We start from the raw sequence: 27,432 nt of genomic DNA, 5'->3' as shown, positions 1-27,432 counted from the left end.
GGACTCCGGAAGTCACGGCGTGACATTTCCCCGAAGGAACAGACACAGGAACAAAGTGGGACACATGCTGGCTAGTCTAGGTGTTCCGGAGCAGTAGTAACTGGGCTAGCAGGACTCTAGTAAACCGGGCTATAGCAGACTACCATGGCTCAGTGGAAGCACCAGACTACATTTCCCCATGAGATAGGCTACCAAGGATGGACAACTAGGTTGTTGGATACCACACATACCAAGCATTTCAATCATACACACAATATGCTCGATATGTGTAAATACAACATGGCATCACAACAAAACTCTACGACTCAAAGTATTTATTCATTAGGCTCTGAAGGGCCAGATATTCCAAACATGGGTCTGATGACCCAACATTCAAGTTATACAAGCAACAAGCAAATACGGAAGCTTAACTTGTCTGAGTACAGACAAATACAAATGAAAAAGGCTGAGAAGCCTAACAGTCTACAAGACCCTATCGAGGGTACAACATCGTAGCTGAGGTAACAAGCTAAACTTCGAAGTCCACGCGGAACTACTAGCGAGACTGAAGTCTCTCTGCAAAAACATAAATTAAGCAAACGTGAGTACAAATGTACCCAGCAAGACTTACATCAGAACTATCTACATATACGTCAGTATCAACAAAGGGGGTGGTGGAGTTTAACTAAAGCAAGCCAGCTTTGACTCAGTGGCTATCCTGTACTATGATTGCAAGTAACTCTTTTGAGGTGGCGCACACAAGTCGACATATTCACCAATCAATACACCACTATGGATCCGCTCCCATCTCCCTACGAGAATGCCATCCATAGCACTCACGCTTATCTTGCGCATTTTAGAGTATCCACTTTCACTTATCTATGACGTATATAGGCAACCAAGTAGTCCTTTACCGCAGACGCGGCTATTCGAATAGATGAAGTTAACCCTGCATGGGTGTACTTATTCATACATGTTTCCACCACTTAGCGTCTGCACACGACATGTGCTCGGCAGACTTCAAGCGAAGCCGACGTGGGTGTAGACCACGACCTAACTAACCACACAAGTCTCTAGTCCAGGTTTATCGCCTATTCGGGTTCCATCCGCGAGGAGACCCGGACGGTGTTTCGCTCACAGCCCCAAACGATGTGTACAGGGTTCCGTGACACCAAACGGGCGCCCGACATACCCGTCCATGGTGTATCTACCGCATCATAGCCCACCCCTATGGTCAGCGCTATGCACGGCCTCCAACACATATCCTACAAAGACCAGAAACTAGTTGCAACTCCTGGACAGAGGACAGGGCGGTTAATAAGTCGAGCGGGGTGATATTTCAAGGCCCAATGCATGGTAGTAGCTGAATCTTAAATCACACATACAGAGCTCAGTGCTTAAGGACGGTTCCAATGAAACAACCCACCATGTACTCCTACATGGCCTCTCATAGATATCTTTACCTAATCGTGCTCAACACATCACTCACATTACTGACATAATCATTTCACTCTAGCCCATCACCCAGATGAACCAGACCTGACACGACTCTAAGCATAGCAGGCATAGCAAGGTAGGAAACACATACATGGCTCAATCAACTCCTACACATGCTAGTGGGTTTCATGTAGTTACCGTGGCAATGATAGGTCATGCAGAGGAAATGGGTTCAACTACCGCAGCACACAATAGTTTGAAACGTTGTTTTCTTAAATGAAGTAAATTAGAGCAGGAGCGAGAACATGGCATTGTATCGATATGATCAATAGGGCTGCTTGCCTGATGGAGTGGTAGTAGGATACTGCCGTTCAGTCTGATATTCGTGGGTATCCTCGAAGGCAGAACCTACCACGAAAGACACATCGGAACACAATCATCACATGGCAATATGCAACAATCTGATGCATGCTATGACATGGCAATATGGGTGTGTTTTGGCTAATGCATTCTACCAGATCCTGCCGAGGGCACAAGATCATAGTTGAGGTATCAAGCTAAACGTCGAAGTCCACTCGAAACTACTAGCGAGACTGAAATCTCTCTGCAAAAACATAAATTAAGCAAATGTGAGTACAAATGTACTCAATAAAACTTACATCAGAACTAGCTACATATGCATCGGTATCAACAAAGGGGGAGGAGGAGTTTAACTGCAGCAAGCCAGCTTTGACTCAGTGGCTAACCTGAACTATGACTGCAAGTAACTCTTTTGAGGTGGCGCACACGAGTCCACATATTCACCATATCAAATACACCACTATTGATCCGCTCCCGTCTCCCTACGAGAACGCCATCCATAGCACTCATGCTTATCTTGCACATTTTAGAGTATCCACTTTCACTTGTCTATGAACTGTACAGGCAACCCATAAGTCCTTTACCACGGACACGGCTATTCGAATAGATCATTTATAACCCTGCAGGGGTGTACTTCTTCACACATGTTTCCACCACTTAGCGTCTGGACATGACATGTGCTCGGCAGACTTCAAGCGAAAGCCGACGTGGGTGTAGACCACGACCTAACTAACCACACAAGTCTCTAGTCTAGGTTTATCGCCTATTCGGGTTCCATCCGCGAGAATATCTAGATGGGGTTTCGCTCACAGCCCCAAACGATGTGTGCAGGGTTCCCGAGACACCAAACGGGCGCCCGGTACACCGGGTCACGGTGTATCTACCGCATCATAGCCCACCCCTACGGTCAGCGCTACGCACGGCCTCCAACACATATCCTACAAACACCAGAAACTAGTTGGAACTCCTGGACAGAGGACAAGGGCAGTTAATAAGTCGAGTAGGGTCATATTTCAAGGCCCAACGTGTGGTAGTAGTTATTCATGGATCACAAACACAGAACTCAGTTCCTGAGGACGGTTTCAATGAGACAACCCACCATGTACTCCTACATGGCCTCTCACCGCTACCTTTTCCAAATCATGTTCACACACTTAGCTCACACACAGTAGGACATGTTCATCACCATTCCAATTCATCCCCGATGAATCAGACCTGACTCAACTCTAAGCAGTAGCAGGCATGACAAACAAGCATGAATGAGTAGGCACATCAGGGCTCAAAGAACTCCTACTCATGCTAGTGGGTTTCATCTATTTACTGTGGCAATGACAGGTCATGCAGAGGAAAGGGGTTCAACTACCGCAGCATGTAACAGTTGAATCGTTGTTGTCCTGATGCAGTAAAAGAGAGCAGAAGTGAGAGAGTGGGATTGTATCTAAATGAACAAGGGGGTGTTGTTTGCCTGGTACTTCTGAAGATAGTATAGTTTTTCATCGGTGTCATCGATCTCATCGTCGGAACCACATCTACTGAGAGGGAACAACACCGGCAAACAGAGAAGGAACACAATCAATGCAATGCGACAAAATGATGCATGAATGTGACATGGCAACATGATGTGATTTGAGCTAATGCAGCTAGCAGAAGAAGGGTTTGAGTTGGTTTGAACCAAAGGTTCAAATTCAAATTCAAACTATGAATTTCCAAAGTGCATTAACATGTTTTGAGCTATAGAACAAGGTTAAGTTGCTTTAACATGCATGAAACCGGTACAAATGGATAGATTGGATTTTTCTGATCATTTTTCAAATATAACTTATTTCATTTTGAGTTATAGATTATTTTCTATGATTTTTAGAATTTCAAATGATTTTCTGTATTTTTCTGGTTATTTAGAAATAAACAAAATCCAGAAAACGATTTACGGCGTCCGCACTACGTCAGGGTGACGTCATCGAGTCAACCGGTTAGCCCAGGTCAAACTGACCAGTGGGGCCCGTGTGTCAGTGGCTAACTAAACTAACCTAGTTTAATTAGCACTAACCTAGGTTAAACTAATTAAGTTTAAACCTAAACTAGGTTAATTAGCCGGACGGGGCCCGCATGTCATAGACCAAGGGGAGGTCAAATCCGCTGGTCAACCCGGGCTAAACCACCGGCGTTTAGCCGCCGGCGAGGCCCGAGCTGTTGGAGGTGCTCGGAAACCCTCCATGGGGCTCGGATCGATGCGCTGAGGGCATCTCTAGGACACTAGCGATGCGCCGCGTCGGATGGTTGTGTTGGCCATGCCTAAGGTGGCCGGAGCTGACGACGGCGAGCACGGATGCGGCGGCCGGTGTTCGGGTGTTCGTGGAAATGCTGCTACAGTGCACAAACAAGCGCAGCGAAGCTCTACGCATGGCGGTGAGTAAGTTCGACGCACGCCTAGGACCAAATGGTCACCGAAGCATCATCGGCGGCGAGCGCAGGCGACGACACGTTCGGTCACCGGCGGGACGGCGGCTACGGCGTGCAAACGAGTCGGAGGAGAGGGGGGGTTTGGTTGAGGAGCTCACGACGGTTGCAGCGGTGGCCTCGTCAAGCTCGGAGAGGGCCTGGTGACGACGGGAGGTCGCCGATGATCTCGGCGACCGAGATGTTGAAGATGATCCAGTGACGATGGAGCAGGGCTTCCGGCGAGGCGTGAGTCGGCGGAGGGGACGTGGATGGTGTTGCGGTTCCTTTGGACGATTCCGCGAGGCGAGTGGTGGACGGTGGCCGCGGTGATGCACGGCAGAGCAAACGGAGAGGATGGGGAGAGGCAGAAGCTCACGGGGAACACGATGAGCTAGGCGGCGTGGTCGGGGATGAGCTGCTGCGGCGGTGATGGCAAGGGGATCTCTCGCGTGGCGGAGTCGGGCCTCTTTCTTTTATTTTCTATTTTTTTTATTTCTGCAAGTTTGTGGCATTTCTGAAAATAGCTAGACTCCTTCAAAAATCACCAAACTACTCATGGCCACTGTTTGGAATAAATCCAACATGGAACATTTCAATTTAGGATTATTTGAGCATTTAAAATATTTACTAGCATTTAAATGCCCAAATTCAAATAACTAATGATTTAATCCAGTGACCTTAGGATGACCTAGAAAATTGTACACCATTTTTGTCAGAGGTTTAGGACCAACGCAAAGATGATGAACATTTTAGAAGGGCATTTCAGGTTCATTGAAAATATTTTTAGTAAACCCTAGTTGGTTTCAGGGGGGATGCTGGGGGTTCTGTCATCCCCATTTCAAAGTTTCTGATAAAGTTAAACTCTAATGCATGAACTAGCTAGGGTGGGACAACTCACCCCCACGAAGAGAAATTTCGTCCCGAGATTCAGGGTCCGTCGGAAAGAAGGTGGGGTATTCAAGTCGAAGACGATCCTCCCTTTCCCAAGTGGATTCTTTCTCAGAATGGTGTGACCATTTAACCTTGAGAAACTTGATGTTATGGCGTCGAGTGGTACACTCGGCTTGATCAAGGATACAAAACAAGATATTCCCGATTTCTGAGATTATCTTGGAGATCAAGCGTTTCGTGGTCCACTCCACGGATAGGATCCGAGAAGCAACACCTGAGTTGAGAAATGTGGAAGACATCATGAACTCTAGAAAGATGTAGAGGTAGTTCCAATTGGTATGCAACTTCTCTTTGTTTGGCAAGAATGCGAAAGGGACCAATGTAACGAGGAGCCAATTTGCCTTTGATACCGAATCGATGGGTTCCCTTCAGAGGAGTAACCCGAATGTAAGCCTTCTCATCGACATCAAAAGTCATGGTCTTATGTTTACGATCATATTGGCTCTTCTGACGGGATTGGGCTGTTTTCAACTTTTCACGAACAATGCGAACTTGCTCTTCTGCTTCCTGGATCATATCCGGGCCAAAGAATTGTCTTTCCCCGGTTTCTGACTAGTTAAGAGGCGTTCGACACCTTCATCCATAGAGAACTTCAAAAGGAGCTTTGCCCAAGCTAGATTGATAGCTATTGTTATAAGAAAATTCAACAAATGGAAGGCATTTCTCCCAATCCATTCCGAATGAGATAACAGAAGCTTGGATTATATCTTCCAGAGTTTGATTTACGTGCTCTACTTGACCACTAGATTGAGGGTGGAAGGAGGTGCTAAAGGAGAGACGAGTCCCCATAGCATTTTGGAAACTTTCCCAAAATCGAGAGGTGAAGAGACTTCCACGGTCTGAGTTAATCTCCAATGGAACACCATGAAGAGACACTATTCGGGAGATATACAGGTCTGCTTGCTGGCTAGCGGTTATACTCTCCCGAATAGGTAGGAAGTGGGCTACTTTCGAAAGACGATCGATGACAACGAAAATAGCATGTAACTAGTGTTGGGAATATCCCGTTCGTATCCTTGATCAAGCCGAGCGTACCACTCGACGCCATCATATCAAGTTTCTCAAGGTTCAATGGTCACACCATTCGGAGAAAGAAGCCACTTGGGAAAGGGAGGATCGTCTTCGACTTGAATACCCCACCTTCTTTCCAATGGACCCTCAATCTCGGGACGGGATTTCTCTGAGTGGGGGTGAGTTGTCGCACCCTAGCTAGTTCATGCATTAGAGTGCTTTCAACATGTTTAACTTTATCAGAAACTTGGGAATGGGGATGGCAGAACCCCCAGCACCCCCCTAAAACCAACTAGGGGTTACTAAAAATATTTTCAATGAACCTGAAATGCCCTTCTAAAATGTTCATCATCTTTGCCTTGGTCCTAAACCTCTGACAAAAATGGTGGACAATTTTCTAGGTCATCCTAAGGTCGCTTGATGAAATCATTAGTTATTTGAATTTTGGCATTTAAATGCTAGTAAATATTTTAAATGATCAAATAATCCTAAACTGAAGTGTTCCAAGTTGGATTTATTCCAAAAGTGGCCATGAGCAGTTTGGTGAGTTTTGAAGGAGTCTAGCTATTTTAGAAATGCCACAAACTTGCAGAAATAAAACAAAACAGAAAATAAAAGAAAGAGGCTTACCTGGCCAACCTACCTGGTAGGCCCACCTGGCGGCCCAGCACTGTGCTGGCCCGTGCCAGCCAGCTGCTTCTTCCCCGCCAGGAAGGCAGGCAGGAGGTGGTGCCGGCCGCGAGATCTTGCAACGGCGCTAGCTGCTTGCCGCTTCGCCCCTGGACGCTCTGGTCGACCTCCACATCGCCCCCTCAACCGCCTGGACATGCCCACTTTCCCCCTGCTCCTCTCTCTCGCTCTCCCCCACCATGGCCGACGCCGCCGCGCTCGCGCCGACGTGAAAATCGCAGCCACCGTCGCCTCCTCGCCGTCTCGCCGTGTCCTGCAGCTCCGTCGTCATCCTCTCCATCGAGCAGGCCGAGGCCCGAGCGCTCGCTTGCCCCGAAGCCACTGCATCAACCTCACCCGACTCTGCCACTGCCGGAGATCCCCTTCGCCGTCACCGCTGCAGCAGCTCATCCCCGACCACGCCGCCTAGCTCATCGTGTTCCTCGTGACCTTCTGCCTCTCCCCATCCTCTCCGTTCGCTCTCCCGTGCTCCACCGCGACCGCACCAAGCTCGGCCGCACCCGCCGCCGCCTCTGCACGTCGTCGTCGTAGCCACAGCCATGTTGGCTTGAAACCGAGCACGCCAACGCACTCACCGCATCCCCAGGAGCTTGTAGCACCACTCCAAGCAGCTCTTCGTGCCCCCTAGCGACCAGCCCGAGCTCACCTGAGCTCCGGCATCCGCCAAGGTCATCGCCGGCGTCGTTTCCAACGACTCCCAGCTCCACCGCCACCACCAATCAACATGGCTCACTCCCCGTGTCACGTAGATGGCCTTCGCCGTCCATGTGGTCGCAGGAGGAGGAAACCCGCACCTCTCCGCCGTCCCTGGCCTTGCCGGTGACGAGTCCCTGGTCAACTCGGGCGAGGTTGACCCAGGTTGACCCCAGTTTGACCCCCCTAGGTCAATGACAGGTGGGCCCCCGCCCTGCTAATTAACCTAAGATTAGGACTAAGTAAAATTAGTTAGTCTAATGACACTAACACACGGGCCCACTGGTCAGGTTTGACCTGGACCGTCCCCGTTGACTGCCAACATCACCCTGACGCAATTCTATTGCAATAAATCATTTATCGGATTTATTATTATACATGAAATTCCAGAAAATATTATAAACTTCAAAAATTCATAGAAATTAATCTATAGCTCCAAATGCAAAGATTTATATATGAAATTTGATCAAAAAATCCAATATTTCCATATGTAATGGTTTCATGCATGCCAGAACACTTTAACCTTGCTGTTTAAGTGAAACAAGCTAATGTATTAATATGACATCATATCATGGGCTTTCATTTGAATATTTGATTCAAATGGACTCAAACCAACATGTTTTAGAATGCATTAGCCAAAACACACCCATATTGCCATGTCATAGCATGCATCATATTGTTGCATATTGCCATGTGATGATTGTGTTCCGATGTGTCTTCCGTGGTAGATTTTGCCTCCGAGGATACCCACGTATATCCGACTGAAGGGCAGTATCCTACTACCGCTCCATCAGGCAAGAAACCCCATTGATCATATCGATACAACCCCATGTTCTCGCTCCTGCTCTCATTTACTACATTTAAGACAACAACATTTCAAACTGCTGTGTGATGCGGTAGTTGAACCCATTTCCTCTGCATGACCTATCATTGCCACAGTAACTAGATAAAACCCACTAGCATGTGTAGGAGTTGATTGAGCCATGTTTGGCTTTCCTACCTTCTATGCCTACTACGCTTAGAGTCGTGTCAGGTCTGGTTCATCTGGCAAAGGTATGCTTAGAGTGAAATGATTATGTCGGTAATGTGAGTGATGCGTTGAACATGATTTGGTAAAGGTATCAATGAGAGGCCATGTAGGTGTACATGGTGGGTTGTTTCATTGGAACTGTCCTTAAGCACCGAGATCTGTATGTGTGATTTAAGATTCAGCTACTACCATGCATTTGGCCCTGAAATATGACCCCGCTCAACTTATTAAACGCCCCCGTCCTATGTCTAGGAGTTGCAACTAGTTTCTGGTGTTTGTAGGATATGTGTTGGAGGCCATGCGTAGCGCTGACCTAGGGGTGGGCTATGATGCGGTAGATACAGCGTGGCTGGGTATGCCGGGCGCCCGTTTGGTGTCTCGGAACCCTGTACACATCGTTTCGGGTTGTGAGCGAAACCCTGGCTGGATCTCCTCGCGGATGGAACCCGAATAGGCGATAAACCTGGACTAGAGACTTGTGTGGTTAGTTAGGTCATGGTCTACACCCACGTCGGCTTTCGCTTCAAGTCTGCCGAGCACATGTCATGTGCAGACGCTAAGTGGTGGCAACATGTATGAAGAAGTACACCCCTGCCAGGTTAACATCATCTATTTGAATAGCCGCGTCCGTGGTAAAGGACTACTTGGTTGCCTATACCGTTCATAGACAAGTAAATGGATACTCCTAAAAGCCTCAAGACAAGTGTGAGTGTCGTGGATGGCCCTTCCGTAGGATGACGGAGGAGGATCCACGGTAGTGTATTGTTGTGGTAAGTAGTGGACTCGTGTGCGCAAAACATTTACAAGTTGCTGTCTCATAGTATAGCTTAGCCAACAGTCGAAGCTGGCTTGCTGCAATAACCCCACTATCCTTCTTGAGAATGTTGCATGTATAGTAGGATCTGTTGTAAGACTTGCTGAGTACCTTTGTACTCATGTTTGCTTAATTACTGTTGTAGAAGAGAACACCGCCCCCTCCGATGTGTTCTATGTAGATCTCGACGTTGACGAGTGGCTTTCCACCCAGGTGGTGATCTTGTAGATAGACAGGCTTCGTCAAGTCTTCTTGCTTTCTAGTTGTCTGTACTCATACAAGTTTGCTTCCGCATGTGCTTGTATGTTTGTATGACTTGAGTGTCGGGTCGTGTGACCCCTACCTGTATGAACATATTATGTATGGCTCCCTGGAGCCTTCTAAATAAAATACTTTGAGTTGTAGAGTTTTGTTGTGATGCCATGTTGTATTTACACATATCGAGCATATTGTGTGTATGTTTGAAATGCTTGGTATGTGTGGGATCTGACAATCTAGTTGTTTATCCTTGGTAGCCTCTCTTATGGGGAAATGTAGTCTGGTGCTTCCACTGAGCCTTGGTAGTCCGCTACCGCCCGGTTTATCGGAGTCCTGCTAGCCCAGCACTAATGCTCCGGAACACTTACACTGGCTGGCATGTGATTCACTTCGTTCCGGTGTCTGTTCCTTCGGGGAAATGTCACGTGGAGACATCCGGAGTCCTACTAGCCTGCTATAGCTCGGGTTCCCGGAGTCCTGTTAGCCAAGTTGCTACAGCTCGGATTCATAAGCTCTTGACCGACATGCTTGATGTTCATTCATGTATGCATGTTCCCATAAGTTAGTGCCACTTTGGGTTCACGACTAGTCATGTCGGCTCGGGTTCTCTGTCATATGGATGCGAGCGACACTATCATATACGTGAGCCAAAAGGCGCAAACGGTCCCGGGCCATGGTAAGGCGACACCCATGGGAATACCATGCGTGAGGCCACAAAGTGATATGAGGTGTTACAGGCTAGATCAGTGTGACTTAGAATCAGGGTCCTGACAGCATTGGTATCAGAGCCTGACTGCATGTAGGATTACCAAGCCAAACTGGTCGAAGTTGTGTCTAGAAATGCTTTAGTTATATAAGGGAATTGATTATGGGAGGGAACGTAAGGCTCTTTTTACTCCTTATACCTTATGCCCTTCTGATCTGAGTCAACCTCTTCTTTTCTACGGGGATTAAGAACTAGACTTCTCTTCTTTCTATCAGGATCACGTGTTACTAATCCATAGACTTATAGGATTGATGGACTCAAGTCTCAGTTTAGTTTCTTCTACCTCCGTATGTTCATAGTTGGTCTCGGAACCTTGATATTGTGCTTTTGAGTGGTTATGCCACCATTTTTCCAGGATGTCTCAAATCCTTTGAGCATTTACAGCCGTTATGTTGTCCGAGTCATCCCAGATTCCTAAATAGTCTGATGCATTTGCAAATCCTTTCCTCCCATTCCTAATGCTCCTTTGGGTCAGATTAACCACACTAATCAGTGAGTTGGGGTACTCCATTGCCTCGGTATATACGTTGGAGCGATTATTATGAACCTAGGCATCCTAGAGAACCACCTCATAATCTAGCAATGCTTTATATTCCTAGTGTGATGATTCTGGCCATCATTCTCGAAAGCATCCTGTGATGCCACTCAGTTAGTAGGCATTCTATTCCTGGGTTTTTGAACCCGAGATTCACACTACTCACCTCGTGTTGATAGTGTTTGCTAGTTCCTTTACGATATTAGTAACCTTTGTGATAGTCCTCGAGGTCCGTGGTACATCGTTCTTCCAATACCATGAACCCATATGGCAAGAGTTCTCTTGAACCAAAAGATCACAACAGGAGTGCTTTCGATGAGTTATCCATTCTATATTGGGACTCTTCCAGTTCAACCTTTCTGTATGGGTTATCCAGAAGAAATAACATGCTAATCCATGCATCCATAACTCAGAAAATCATATGTTCTCTGAGTTGTCCCTCATTAGTTATTTTCTAACCTCCGTCTATCAATTTGTAGTCATGAGTAGTCGTGCACTCGTGTTATCGATGCCAATTACTCTTGTGGTTCGTCAAGCCATTCTATTCCAGAATGACTAGGAGAAACAAACTCCAGTACCTCATCCATATCCAGGATTGGGCCAAAGCAGTTGTAATCCGCAAATCAAATGCCAATCCAGCTTTTTATTCTGTTCTACCTTGGAGTGTTACCATATTTATGCCAAGAATTTCATGGGAATTGCACCACCTCTTATGAATTCTTGACGCAGTGATACTTCTTGCCATGATTATTCATTCCTCGGTCCCGTGTTGTTGTAACCGGAATGCCGACAAGTGAACTGTGATGTGTGAAATGAGTACTCCTAGCAACCTCGTTGCTTAGTAGTTAATGGACAATACTCTCACTCTTAGCATGCTAGTTATTGAATCATCATCCTAAGATTGATCGTGCTACCTAGTCCTTATTTTCGGTGCACTCTTCGATCAATGAGTTAGGATTGTGTCAATCCCTCGCTCTTTTGATCATATCATCTTGCCTCGAAAGCAAGATTGCTCTCGAGCTTAATAACATATCGGCGGTTCATGATTTTCCGAATATCTTCTCGGAAGTGTCACCAGGTTGTTCCCTAACTGTTCTGTTCAGCTCGTGGTCAAGTTGGTTTCTTGTAAACCACCCTTTCTCCAAGAATCTGTGTTGGATACACCTGAGCTAGTTGGTTAAGCTAAATAACAACTTGGAGAGTTGGAAGATAAAAGCTTTCCTAACTTAGTTCGTTCCAAAGGGATATCTTTGCGTTTGTGTGTGTGTTGAAGTAAGATGCTATGTTCATCAATTGGTCCTCATGATCAGTTGTCGGACCTATTATCTTATACAATCTTTGAATTGAATGTGGGCTATCGTCAAATCAAATCAGAACCAATGATGTTCATAATGTTTTCTTACTCGTGGTTGTTTCCTCGAGCATACTTCGTTATATCTTTTCTTCTGACCAATGCCATCGCCTTGTTCACATAGTTGTGGAATTCCATTCTCATGGAAATCTTGATGACTTGTTGTTGAGCCCATCAGCAGCATTTTATCTTCTCCATGATTCATGTTGAACATTAAGCTAGTGTTGGAAACTTTTGAAAGCATTTCTTCATGCTAGCTCATGAAGTATATCTTATGGTGAAAGAAGTGACTTCCTCCGATTCACGTGCTTTTGGTGTAATGTCACATCACTAGTTCTGGTATGGTCCTAGGCTTGCTTTGTGCATCATGTTTAAATTTTCAAATGAATGAAATGGGGATGTTTCAAACCCTAGCACCAAAGCAAATTCAAATAGGTTCAACTTTAAAATGGATTTTCAATGAACCCAAAATGCTATTCAAAAATGTTCATGCTCTTTGGATAATGTTGGGAACAACAGCCAGAGGTGATGCACATTTTTACTACACGTTTTGGATTTTTGAATCAATGCATAAATATTTGATTTGGAGCTGTTTAAATTATATAAATATTTTAATGGCTCCAAAAATGTTGGGAATTGGTAAGGGCCTCTGGAATATTATATCTAGATGCCACAATTATTTTCAGCATTTATGGAAATGTTTTAACATTTCTTTTGGATACAAAACAAATGTCAGAAATAGAAAAAGAAAACAGGAAATAAGAAAACACTTACCTGACGCTTACCTGGCGCCCCACCACGGCCCAACAGTGGCCCGGCCCAACTGGCCGTTGCCAGTCGTCTCCCTCGCCAGGAGGTAGCGGCGAAAGGGAGCACGGCGAGCGTGCATGCCCGCCAGGCAGCTGCTTGCTGCCTCCTCTCCCTCCTCGGCGCTGTCCACCCCCGAGAGCTCCACGGAGCCCCCTGGTCTCTCTCCATTCTCCCCGAGCTCCTCCCCATCCTCTGTCTCGCTCTCCCCCCTTTGTCCCGAGCGCCACCGCGACCACCGCCTTCCCCTCGCCTCTCCGACGTGCCCACGAGGTCTGCCTCGTCGCCCTAGTCCTCTTCGCCGGGCCACGCGGCGCCGGACGCCTCGAAGCATCGTCCCCGACCCCTTCATCCTCCTCGGGACGCCGGAGATCCGCCTCGCCGCCCCGCTCGCTCCGACGGTCCTCCGGCCTCGCCGACCTGCTCGTCCGACTCGCCGTGAGCCACTGACCCGAACCCCCCTCCTTGCGCCTCGTTTGCACGTTGTAGCCGTCGCTCCGCCGGAGACCGAACCACGCCGCCGCCCGAGCTTCTCGCCGCCGTGGCCACCGCCGTCGTAGCTCCTAACCGAGCACACCCACGTGCTCACCGCGCGGCGTAGGTTCCGTAGGAGCTAAGCACGCCACTCCCCGGCCACCGTAGCGTCAATCCCGAGCTTGCCCGAGCTCCGGCGACCGCCAAGGTCGACGCCGGTGACGACTCCGACCACCCCAGTCCCTCTCGTGTGCTCCCCTGGATGCGGCGCACGCCCAGCTCCACACAGAGCCTCTCCGCCGTCCTTTTGGTCGCCTGAGGGCAAAACCCGAGCCTCCGCCATGCGTGCTGTCGCCGGCGACGAGCCGCCGGCGTGTTGGGCCTTTGACCACGGGTTCGACCTCCCCTGGGTCATTGACATGTGGGCCCCGGCCCTGTTAAGTTTTAGTTAGGATTAGTTTAACAACTAATTAAACCTTGTTTATCTAATTGGGTCACTGACGCGTGGGCCCAACCCCATTAACTAAACCAGTTTAGGTTTATTTTAAATTAGGATTAACCACACACACTGACGTGTGGACCCCACATGTCAGGTTTGACCTAGTCAGCCGCCTTTGACCTGCTGACGTAAGCATGACGTTGTGCTGACGCATTATATCATTTCTGGTATTAATTTAAATCAGGAAATTCCAGAAAATAGTTAGAACTTCTAAAAATCATAGTAATTCAACCGTAACTCCAAATCAAATAAGTTATATATGAAAAATTATCAGAAAAATGCAAGGAATCCATTTATGCCAGTTTCATGCATGAAAAACCAACTTATACTTGCTGTATAAGTGAAAATGTAATAATGGCATGTTATATACTTAATTTGGGGTTTGCATATGAACCCTTGGTAGATATGGACTTCAACCAAATTGATGCTAGATGCATTAGGGCAAATCATAGCATCTTTGAAATGTCATCTTCATGCATCATATTGTTGCATATGGTTGTTTATTGATTGCCGGCACCGTTCCCTCTCGATAGGTTCTGCTCCGGAAGGTGTCCCGAGTACCTGTCTGAGGAGCAGTGCTTCTTCGTGGATCTATCAGGCAAGCAAACCCCCTTGAGCATCTCGATAAATCCCACTCTCTCGCTCCTGCTCCTTTTACTACATTAGGACAACAACGATTCAAAACTGCTACTTTCTGCTGCGGTAGCTGAAACCATTCCTTTGCATGACCTGTCATTGCCACAGTAAATAGTTGAAACCCACTAGCATGAGTAGGAGTTGCTTGAGCCTTGATGTGCCTGCTCATCCATGCTTGTTTTTCTTATGCCAGCTATGCTTAAAATTGTGTCAGGTCTGATTCATCGGGAATGAATCGGAGTGGTGAACATCTCCTACCGGTAAAGGCTAAGTGTGTGAACACGTTTTGGCAAAGGTAGCGATGAGAGGCCATGTAGGAGTACATGGTGGGTTGTCTCATTGGAACCGTCCTTAAGCACTGACTTCTGTGTATGTTATCCAAGTCCAGTTACTACCACACATTGGGTTCCGTTTATCCGGCCCCTCTCGGCTTATTAATCCACTTGATCTCTGTCCAGGAGTTGCAACTAGTTTCTAGCGTTTGTAGGTAGTGCTATTTGTCTACCAGGTGGTGTCCGACGGGACTGGCTTGGGACAGACTAGGCACCGTGGCACGGTGTACCAAGTGGCACCCGGATGGTGGGCTTGGGAACCCTACACACATCGTTTGGGGCCGTGAGCGACACCCCGGCCGGATTTCCTTGCGGATGGAACCCGAATAGGCGATAAACCTGGATGAGAGACTTGTGTGGTTAGTCAGGTCGTGGCCGACACCCTCGCCCGGCTTCCGCTTGAAGGTTGCCGAGGTACATGACGTGTACAGGGCTATAAGTGGCGAGAGCATGTGTGAAGAAGTACACCCCTGCAGGGTCAATATTATCTATTCGAATAGCCGTTTTCCTCGGATATGGAAACTTGGAGGACTTATGTGGTACATAGACAACTTGAAGTGGATACTCTAAAATCCGCAAGATAAGCGTGAGTACTATGGATGGCCTTCTCATAGGGAGACGGGAACGGATCCATAGTGGAGTATTGATATGGTGAATATGTGGACTCGTGTGCGTCTTCTCACCTCAAGACGTTTTTGATACTCGTAGTATAGGTTAGCCACTAAGTAAAAGCTGGCTTTCTGCTGTTAAACTCCACCACCCCCTTTGTTGATAATGTTGCATATGTAGATAGTTCTGATGTAAGGCTTGCTGAGTACCTTTGTACTCACATTTGCTTATTTATGTTTTGCAGTTGGTTACACTAGTGGCTTCGACGAGTAGCTTGTATCCCAGCTACGATCTTGTACCCTTGGGAGGGTCATGTTTAGTCAGGCTTCTTTGTCTTTTCCTTTTGTAGTTGTCTGTACTCAGACATGTAATGCTTCCGTTGCTTGTATGCTCTGAATGATGGGTCATGAGACCCCTATTTGTATTGATTGCTATGTGGCTCTTCTGGGCCTTTATCTATATGAGTTTGAGTTATGTTGTGATGCCATGATGTACAGCACATACTTGCATGTTATGCGTATGTGTAACGTGTATTTCTATGTGTGGGATCCGACAACCTAGTTGTTTACCTCTGATAGCCTCTCTTATGGGGAAATGTAGTCTTGTGCTTCCATGTGCTATAGTAGTCCGCTACAGCCCGGTTCACCGGAGTCATGCTAGCCCAGCACTACTGCTCCGGAACACTTGACTGGCCGGCATGTGATTCACTTCGTTCCTGTGTCTGTCCCTTCGGGGAAATGTCACGCGGTGACATCCGGAGTCCTGTTAGCCCAGTGCTACAGCCCGGATTCATACGTTGTTGACCGACATGCTCGAGGTTGATTCATGTATGCCTGTTCCTGTAAGTTAGTGCTACTTTGGGTTCACGACTAGTCATGTCGGCCCGGGTTCTCTGTCATATGGATGCTAGCGACACTATCATATACGTGAGCCAAAAGGCGCAAACGGTCCCGGGCCAGGTAAGGTGGCACCCGTGGAAATACCGTGCGTGAGGCCGCAAAGTGATATGAAGTGTTACATGCTAGATCGGTGTGACTTAGGATCGGGGTCCCGACATGTAAGTTGACATCGTGGACTCAAGAAAGTTTGTTTCGCTTCCTCTGGAATCATCCCATTTCAGTCATGCACATGTGCGAAGTATTCTGTGGTCTGGAGTCTTGCAACCTTCATTCTATATGAATCCCTAGCACACCAAGCCACTGATTGACTTGTTCAAGGAAAAGAAGTCTATGCTTGGGATCTAATCCATGGACTTGCGTAAAGACTTTGAAATCCTTGATGATGGTTCCCCACCTGAACTCGATAGTGTTTTATTATAAGACTACTATGTGGTCATGCTTGTCTTGGATAGTGTGTTCACACGTATGTAGCAAAACAAGCTCATGTTTTTGATCTTGCTATCATAGTTCATTTCCCGAGAATCTCGCAACGTCATCTCGTCTATTTGTGTTGCTACCTTTGTTTTCAAGACATGCTGTCTGAAATATCCCGTTACCAACCAAATCTGAATCTCAGGCAAATATGATGGTTGGAACATACCCAACATTTGTATTTTGTTCCCAGCTTGCACCCACCATTGTGTCATCCTACCATGGACTACCCTTCTCAGTAATTACTGACCAGGATCATCTTCTACGTGGTCCTACCACGGGTTCCATCCATTTCTGATGATAAGCAAAAAATCATCCCTTGAGTTTTCTTCAACAAGGTAGTCCACATCATCCATTCTAGTCCAGGTATGCCATCCCTTCGTACTCCGCCAAACGATTGTTGTGATTTGCCTTAGGCTGGTATAAAGAGTTTCAATGATCTCTGAATCAAAAGTAATTCTTTTTACCACTTAAGGGAATATTTCTACGAGTCACCTTCCTCTGAGATGTCTCGTTATGGTATCATGGCAACTCAACTCCTCGCTACGTTGACAACCGTTCACCACCTTCTTAAGCGTGAAATTGTTGTCTACCTAGTGAACCTTCGTCATCTGTTACACTCCATCCCTCTGGATGTATGTTTCATGTCTCAGCTCGAGAGATGTTGCAATGTCTCATTCCGTGAGTTGATCATCGGTGTTCGATCTTCGAGAAGATCGATCCTTCTAGAGTTTTTCCTTTTCCTCTTGTTGTCATGTTAGTTGGAGTTCTCAAAGCAAGGACATCAAGATCATTTGATGCAATGAATCAACATCTCCGAGAAGGGAAATTGGATCGAGAAGATTGTATTAGCTTGTGTCCCTCTGTCTTCTTACCTCACGACTTGAATCTCGGGACGAGATTCTTGTTTAGTAGGGGTGAGTTGTCACATCCCTAATTCTGGTGTAACCTATGCTAGCTTCCATGTGAGCATCATGTTTAAATTCAAATGAAATTTGAATTGAGGAGTTTTCAAAAGCCTCAGAAAACCTCTAAAAATAACCAACATTTAAATCTCATCAAATGAGGCCAAGAAAATGTTCCTGTTATTCTGTGAAAATATTGGCATGAGGTGAAATTCAAACCATTATTTTTGGAGTCACGGAAATAATTCACTTTGGGCCTTTTATTTAAATCAATAATATATTTGGGTTGGAATTATTTCTGCTATATAAGAAATAATGTTCAAATATTTTGTAAGTTTGCATGTGAACTTCGACTAGCTCTCTGAGCTCACATAAAAATCTACAGAAAGTTTTAAAATGGTTTAGTTTCCAAACTAAATCAAAACAAAATAACATAAATAGAAAGGAAAAATAAAAGAGAGAGAGAGAGAAGGACTAACCTGGCGCCCACCAACCGGCCCAGCTCCTGTGCTGGTCCAGCACTGTTGGCCCAGCCCACTGCTGTAGTGGCCTAGCCCAGCGCCACCTCCTTCAACCTCGTGCTAGAAGGCACGAGGGCGTGTGCCCGTGGTGCGCCAGCACGCGCACGACCACCGACGGCCACCTCCTGCTTGCCGCTTCACCCTAGCCCTCCCTGGTGCAGCCACGCCACCTCCTCGACCCTCTCTCACTCTCCCAGTGCCTCTCCCCCTCCTCTGGTCCCTCTCCACCTCGCACCCGAGTGCAGCGCAGCGTGCCGACGAGCACCACCACGGTCATCGCCTCTCCCCCATCCTCTCAAGCGGTCGAGAAGCTCTGTCGTGATGACCATGACATCTACAATGAGTCACGTGCCTCGGAAAGCCCCGCTTCGTCTTCACCATCGTCGTCTCCAACCTGCGGCTGCCGAGATCACCTCTGCCGCGCTGTTCGCTCCGGTCCTCCTCCGAGCTCGCCATATGCACCACTGCAACCGCTGTGAGTTGTTGCTCCTTCTCTCCCTCTCCGTTTTCTCGGCGGCACGCCATAGCTACTGCTACACCGACGACCGAAACCCGCCGCCACCGTGCTTGCCGCCGACGATGCTCCGGTGACCATTTGGTCCTGGACGCATGTCCATCCTGCTCGCTGCATCGCGTAGACGGCTTAGGTTCTGTGCACGCATCGCCTAGGCCATCGCAGCCGCGTTTCCGTGCACAACCGAACGCCGGCCGCCACTTCCGAGCTCGCCACCGTCAGCTCCGGCCACCACAGGCCCGGCCACCACCACCATTCGACGCGCACCGGCAAGGTCTCTCCAACGCGCCCAGCCACGGCTCAAACCATGCCTCGTTGCGCAATCCCGAGCACCAGCGTCGCCTCTGGCCTAGCTGGCGATTAGCCGTCGGCCTAATACCCCGGTGCTTAGCACTAATGACGCCCTAACTAACCCCCCAGCTCACTGATACCTGGGGCCCAAGCCCTAATTAACCTAGGTTTTATTTCTGTTTAGATTAAACTAACACCACGGGCCCCATAGGTCAGTTTGACCTGGCCACGTCACATGTTGATCGACCCCACACGTCAGCGTTGACTTGCCGACGTGGTTGTTGACCTGACCCCACCAGTCGGTGACCTAGACAGTACTGTGTGACTGATGAGTGGACCCCACTGGTCAGGTTTGACCTGGTTAGCCGCAGTTGACTTGCTGACATCACAGTGACGCAATGCTGACGCAGTTAATAATTTTCTGTATTTAAAATAATTCAGAAAATTCCATAAAATGCCCAAAACTTCTAAAATTCATAGAAAATCAACCGTAACTCCAAATGCAAAGATTTATATATGAAAATTGATCAGAAAAATTCAATATTTCCATCTGTACTAGTTTCACGCATGTCAGAGTTAAACTAGTACAGATGGGAATATTGAATTTTTCTGATCAATTTTCATATATAAATCTTTGCATTTGGAGTTACGGTTGATTTTCTATGAATTTTAGAAGTTTTGGGCATTTTATGGAATTTTCTGAATTATTTTAAATACAGAAAATTATTAACTGCGACAACATTGCGTCACTGTGATGTCAGCAAGTCAACTGCGGCTAACCATGTCAAACCTGACCAGTGGGGTCCACTGGTCAGTCAGACAGTGCTGTCTGGCTCACCGACAGGTGGGGTTAGGTCAACAGCCACGTCGGCAAGTCAACGCTGACGTGTGGGGTCGGTCAACAGGTCACGTGGTCAGGTCAAACTGACATGTGGGGCCCGAGGTGTTAGTTTAATCTAAATAGAAATAGAACCCAGGTTAATTAGGGCGTGGGCCCCAGGTGTCAGTGAGCTAGGGGGGTTAGTTAGGGCGTCATTAGCACTAAGCACCCGGGGATTAGGCCAACGGCTAATCGCCGGCGAGGCCAGAGGCGACGCTGGTTCTCGGGATTACACTATGAGGCACGGTTCGAGCCGTGTCTGGGCGCGGTGGAGAGCCCTTGCCGGTGCGCGTCGAATGTTGGATCTGTGCTATGCTTAGCGTTGACGTTTAGCCGCCGATGTGGGCATCATTAGTGGCTAATGACCCACTAATTAAACCCTCCAGTGACACAGGAAGCTAGGCCCCACCGCCTAACTAACCGGCTAACTAAAATAGATTTAGATTAATCTAATTCTACTGGACCCACGTGTGAGCATTGACTTTGCTAGTGGCCATTGACCGGTCCCACCTGTCTATGACTCTAGCTAGCTCTGTGTCACTGACCTACGGGTCCCACCAGTCAGGTTTGACCCGGGGCGGCCCTGTTGACTTGCTGAGGTCACGCCGACATCATCCTGGTGCGGTAAAGGATTTTCTGTATTAAAACTAATTCAGGAAATTCGAGAGAATAGTTAAAACTTCTAAAAATCATAGAAAATAATCTATAAGTCAGATTGTAAAGATTTATATACAAAAAATTATCAGAAAAATGTGAAGAATCTGTTTATGGCATTCTCATGCATGTTTGAACAACTTAAAGCCACTGTATATGACAATTTGAATAACTGGCATTTGAAATGCCTTACATGGAGTTTGAATTTGAATCTTGTGTTCAAATCAGCTTCACTCAAATTGTTACTAGTTGCATTAGTCCAAATCACATCATATTGCCATGTCATATTCATGCATCACATTGTTGCATTGCATTGATTGTGTTCCTTCTCTGTTGCCGCTATTTGTTCCCTCTCGATAGATGTGTTCCGACGATGAGTTCGATGACACCGATGAAGAGCTATATTATCTTCAGAAGTGCCAGGCAAGAAAAACCCCCTTGTTCATTCTAATGCAATCCCACTCTCTCACATCTGCTGTCTTTTACTGCATTAGGACAACAACGCTTCAACTGTTACCTGCTGCGGTAGTTGAACCCCTTTCCTCTGCATGACCTGTCATTGCCACAGTAAATAGATGAAACCCACTAGCATGAGTAGGAGTTGTTCGAGCCCTGATGTGCCTACTCATTCATGCTTGTTTGTCACGCCTGCAACTACTTACAGTTGAGTCAGGTCTGATTCATCGGGGATGAATTGGAATGGTGATGAACATGTCCTACTATGTGTGAGCTAAGTGTGTGAACACGATTTGGTAAAGGTAGAGGTGAGAGGCCATGTAGGAGTACATTGTGGGTTGTCTCATTGAAGCCGTCCTTAGGAACTGAGTTCTGTGTTTGTGATCCATGAACAACTACTACCACACGTTGGGCCCTGAAATATGACCTCGCTCGACTTATTAACCGATGATGCCCTCTTTCCAGGAGTTGCAACTAGTTTCTGGTCTTTGTAGGACATGTGTTGGAGGCCGTGCGTAGCACTCACCCTAGGGGTGGGCTATGATGCGGTAGATACACTGTGGCATAGTGTACTGGGCACCCGTTTGGTGTCTCAGGAACCCTGCACACATCGTTTGGGGCTGTGAGCGAAACCCCGACCAGATCTCCTTGTGGATGGAACCTGAATAGGCGATAAACCTGGACTAGAGACTTGTGTGGTTAGTCAGGTCATGGTCTACACCCACGTTGGCTTTCCCTTGAAGTCTGCCGAGCACAGGTCATGTGCAGACGCTAAGTGGTGGAAACATGTGTGAAGAAGTACACCCCTGCAGGGTTATAAATGATCTATTCGAATAGCCGCGTCCGCGGTAATGGACTTCTGGGTTGCCTATAATAGTTCATAGACAAGTGAAAGTGGATACTCTAAAATACGCAAGATAAGCGTGAGTGCTATGGATGGCGTTCTCGTAAGGAGACGGGAGCAGATCCGTAGTGGTGTATTGATTGGTGAATATGTGGACTCGTGTGCACCACCTCAAAAGAGTTACTTGCAGTCGTAGTTCAGGTTAGCCACTGAGTCAAAGCTGGCTTGCTGCAGTTAAACTCCACCACCCCCTTTGTTGATATCGATGCATATGTAGCTAGTTCTAATGTAAGTCTTGTTGAGTACATTTGTACTCACGTTTGCTTAATTTATGTTTTTGAAGAGAGAATTCAGTCTTGCTAGTAGTTCTGCGTGGACTTCGACATTTAGCTTGATACCTCAGCTACGATCTTGTGCCCTTGGCAAGATCTGGTAGATAGTCAAGCTTCTCAGCCTTTTTCATTTGTAGATTTATGTACTCAGACATGTTAAGCTTCTGTATGTGCTTTGACTTGTATGCTCTGAATGTTGGGTCATGAGACCCATGTTTGTATTATCTGACTCTTCGGAGACTTATGAATAAATACTTGAGTCATAGAGTTTTGTTGTGATGCCATGTTGTATTTACACATATCGAGCATATTGTGTGTATGATTGAAATGCTTGGTATCTGTGGGATCCAACAACCTAGTTGTCTATCCTTGGTAGCCTCTCTTATGGGGAAATGTAGTCTAGTGCTTCCACTGAGGCTAACAGGACTCCGATAAACCGGGCTGTAGCAGACTACCATGGCTTAGTGGAAGCACTAGACCACATTTCCCCATAGGAGAGGCTACCAAGGATAGACAACTAGGTTGTCGGATCCCACAAATACCAAGCATTTCAATTATACACACAATATGCTCGATATTTGTAAATACAACATGGCATCACAACATAACTCTACGACTCAAAGTATTTAATCATTAGGCTCCGAGGAGCCAAGTATTACACACATGGGTCTCATGACCCAACAAACAGAGCATAAAAGCAACAAGCGGAAGCATAAACATGTTTGAGTACAGACAACCACAAATGAAAAAGGCTGGGAAGCCTGACTATCTACAAGACCCTCCCAAGGGTACAAGATGGTAGCTGAGGTAACAAGCTACTCGTCGAAGTCCATGTGGAATTACTAGTGAGACAGATGTCTCATCTGCAAAACATAAATTAAGCAAACGTGAGTACAAAGGTACTCAGCAAGACTTACATCAGATCCTATCATACATGCATTAGTATCAAGAAGGCAAGGTGGGGTTTAGTTGTAGCAAGCCAGCTTTGACTCAATGGCTATCTTGTTCTACGACTACGAGTAAGTTCTTTGAGGTAGGAAAGCGCACACGAGTCCACTAATCACCACATCAATACGCTACTATGGATGCATTCCCGTCTCCCTAGGAGAAGGCCATCCATAGCACTCACACTTGTCTTGCGTATTTTAAAGTATCCACTTCAAGTTGTCTATGTATCACGTAAGCATCCAAGAAGTCCATAACCGTGGACCCGGCTATTCAAATAGATCATAATAAGCCTGCAGGGGTGTACTTCATCACACACGCTCTCGCCACTTACTGCCATGTACATGTCATGTATCTCGGCAATCTTCAAGCGGAATCCTGGCGAGGGTGTCGGCCACGACCTGACTAACCACGCAAGACTCTAGTCCAGGTCTATCGCCTATTCGGGTTCCATCCATAAGGAGATCCGGCCGGGGTTTCGCTCACGGCCCCAAACGATGTGAGCAGGGTTCCCAACCCCACCATCCGGGTGCCACTTAGTACACCTTGCCACTTGTGCCTAGTCTGTCGCAAGCCCACCCTGCCGGGTGCCACTTGGTAGAAAAATAACACAACCTACAAACACCAGAAACTAGTTGCGACTCCTGGACAGAGATCAAGTTGGTTAATAAGTCGAGAGAGCTTGGAGCGCCTAGAGCCCAATGTGGGGTAGTAGCTAGTCATTGGACAACTTACACAGAACTAAGTTCTTAAGGATGACCCCAATGAGAAAACCCACCATGTACTCCTACATGGCCTCTCACCGCTACCTTTACCAAATCGTGTTCACACGCTTAACTCTCAGCATCAGAACATGGCATAACACTCCAATTCATTCCCAATGAGTCAGACCTAACACAACTTTAAGTAATAGCAGGCATGGCATGGTAGGAACACAACATGGCTCAATCAACTCCTACACATGCTAGTGGGTTTCAACTATTTACTATGGCAATGACAGGTCATGCAGAGGAATGGGTTCAACTACTGCAGCATAAAGTAGCAGTTGAATCGTTATTGTCCTAATGCAATAAAAGAGAGCATGAGTGAGAGAGTGGGATTGTATCGGAATGAACAAGGGGGTTTTGCTTGCCTGGTAGATCAACAGGGGGGCACTGCTCTTCTGACAGGTACTCTGGAGCACTCTCCGGAGCAGGACCTATCGAGAAGGATGGTGTCGACAATCAATACACAAGCATATGCAACAATATGATGCTTGAACATGGCATGCAGATGTGATTTGGTTTGTGCTAATGCAACCAGCAACAAGTTCAATGGAGCTCATTTGAATCAAGGATTCAAATGCAACTCCAAACTTAAGCATTTAAAATGCCCTTTATGTGTTTTCACTTATACAGTAGGTATAAGTTGGTTTGTCATGCATGAAACTAGTATAGATGGATAGATTGAATTTTTTGATAAATTTTCATATATAAATTATTTTAATCTGAGCTACGGTTGAAATTCTATGAATTTTTGAAGTTTAGAACATTTTCTGGAATTTCCTGATTTGTTTTAAAACCAGAAAAGAATAACTGCATCAGCATTGCGTCATGCCTGTATCAACAGTCAACGGCGTTGACCAGGTCAAACCTGACGTATGGGGTCCACACATAAGTGTCACAATTAACTAACATGGTTAGTTAACAATAATACTAACCTAACTACAAATTAGCTGGGAGGGGCCCACATGTCAGTGTCAGGGGGAACTAGCTAAACGGTGATTAGCCTTAAGCTAATCACCTGACCTACGGGGCCCACCTGACGGGCCGGCGAGGTCAAACCGTTCAAATCCGCCGGTGTTTAACAGCCGGTGAGGCCGAACGCGGCGGAGGGGCACGGAAATCGCCCCCCGGTGACCATTCGGGTGGCGGAGACCACCTACGCGAAGCCCAGGCTCGCGCGCATCCAGTGGGACACGCGGGAGACCGTGGGGTGGTCAGAGCTCGCCGGAACAGAGCTCACGGCAGCAGCCGGAGCACGGCCAAGTGCGGGTGAGGTGCTGCGGTGCACGGGGAAGCGAGCAGAGTGGCTCTACGGCCTCCTGGCGTCACCAGGAACACGGTGACGCTTGCGGTTGCGGGCTGCGGTGGCTTGAGCGATGGCGAAGACATGGACGGCGGCGAGAAGCTACGACCGAGGTGGGTAAAGGGCTATGGCATGGGAACGGCGAAACGAAGAGAGGGGAACGGTGCAGAAGCTCACAGCGATCTCGATGGCATCGTCAGCGAGCTCGGGGATGCACTGGAGGTGGCGGGGCTGTGAATACGATCTCCGGTGGCCGGAGATGAAGACGACGGCCATGACGGCTCTCCAGGGCTTCCTGCGTCGGGTGGCTTGACGGAGAGGTAGACGGAGACGTGGCGGAGCTTCTCGGCACGAGGAGAGGGCGAGGGGGAGGCAGTAGCTACGACAATGGCAAGCGGCGGTCACGGCAACGCGTGGGCGGGGTGAGAGGGAGAGACAGAGGAGAGAATGACGCTGAGGGAGAGTGAAAGAGAGGTCAGGGGGTTGCGTGGCGCTCGTAGCGGCCTCCAGCAGCAGCGGCAAGCAGGACCTGGCCGAGCACATGCGCGCGCGCCGCGGCCACATGCCCTCCTGCCTACTGGCAGGAGGTTTGGGGTGACTAGCGCCTGGGCCTCATGGGCTAGCAGTCCACTGGGCCGGCCAGGTAAGTCTAGGTAAGGGCTTTTCCCTGTTTCTCTATTTTGTTTTCTTTCCTATTTCTGTAATTTGTTTTGATTTAGTTTTAAGAACTAAATCATTTTTGTTGCCTCTGATAATTTTTGTAGGGACTAGTTGGATTAATCCAAAGCCCTTCACCAAAAATCAAAAGTATTGGAGCTACTAAATATTTTATATGAATTAATAGCCCCAATTCAAATACAATATGAATTGATTCAAAAATCCAAATGTCAGGGAAAAATGTGCATCACCTCTGGTTACTGTTTCCAGCATTTTCAAAAAATGATGAACATTCTTGAAGGCCATTTGGAATCACTGAAAACATTTTACTTGGACCTGGTGGATTCCTTTTGATGCTAGGGTTTGAACATCCCCCATTCCAAGTTCATTTGAAATTTAAACATGATGCCGACAATAGTGGATAGCCTAGAGCATACCAGAGCTAGGTATGTGACAACTCGCCCCCACTCGAAAGAATCTCGTCCCGAGATTCAGGACTTGGCGGAAAGAAAGTGGGGTACTCAAGTCGAAGACGATCTTCACGCTCCTAGGTAGCTTCTCTCTTGGAATCATGAGACCACTGAACCTTGAGAAACGTGATGTTGTGACGTCGAGTGACACGGTCTGCTTGATCCAGAATGTGGACGGGGTACTCCCGATAAGTGAGGTTATCTTGGAGATCAAGCGTTTCGTGGTCCACTCCACGGATGGGATCCGAGAAGCAACGCCTGAGTTGAGAGACGTGGAAGACATCATCAACTCGAGAAAGATGTGGGGGTAGTTCCAACTGGCAGGCAACCACTCCTCGTTTAGCGAGAATGCGAAAAGGACCAATGTAACGAGGAGCCAACTTGCCCTTGATACCGAAACGATGGGTACCCTTCAAATGAGTAACCCGAAGGTAAGCCTTGTCACCAACTTCATAAGCCACTTCCTTATGATGACAGTCATAGTGGCTCTTTTGACGAGATTGAGCTATTTTCAAATTCTCAGGAATAATGCGAACTTGCTCTTCTGCTTCCTGAATCATATCCAGTCCAAAGAATTGTCTTTACCTGGTTTCTGATCAGTTCAAAGGTGTTTGACATCTTCGTCCATAGAGAATCTCAAAAGGAGCTTTCTTGAGACTAGATTGGTAGCTATTGTTATAAGCAAACTCGGTGAAAGGAAGACACTTCTCCCAATCCATACCGAATGAGATAACACAAGCTCTAAGCATGTCTTCAAGAATTTGGTTGACCCTTTCCACCTGACCAGTTGACTGAGTGTGGAAAGCGGTACTGAAGGAAAGATTGCTTGCCATGGCAGTCTAGAAACTTTTCCAG

This window comes from Triticum urartu, chromosome 3A (assembly GCF_056163025.1).
Source record: "Triticum urartu cultivar PI428250 chromosome 3A, HENAU_Tu73, whole genome shotgun sequence".
In the NCBI taxonomy this organism is placed as follows: domain Eukaryota; kingdom Viridiplantae; phylum Streptophyta; class Magnoliopsida; order Poales; family Poaceae; genus Triticum; species Triticum urartu.
This window is presented reverse-complemented; position numbering follows the sequence as displayed.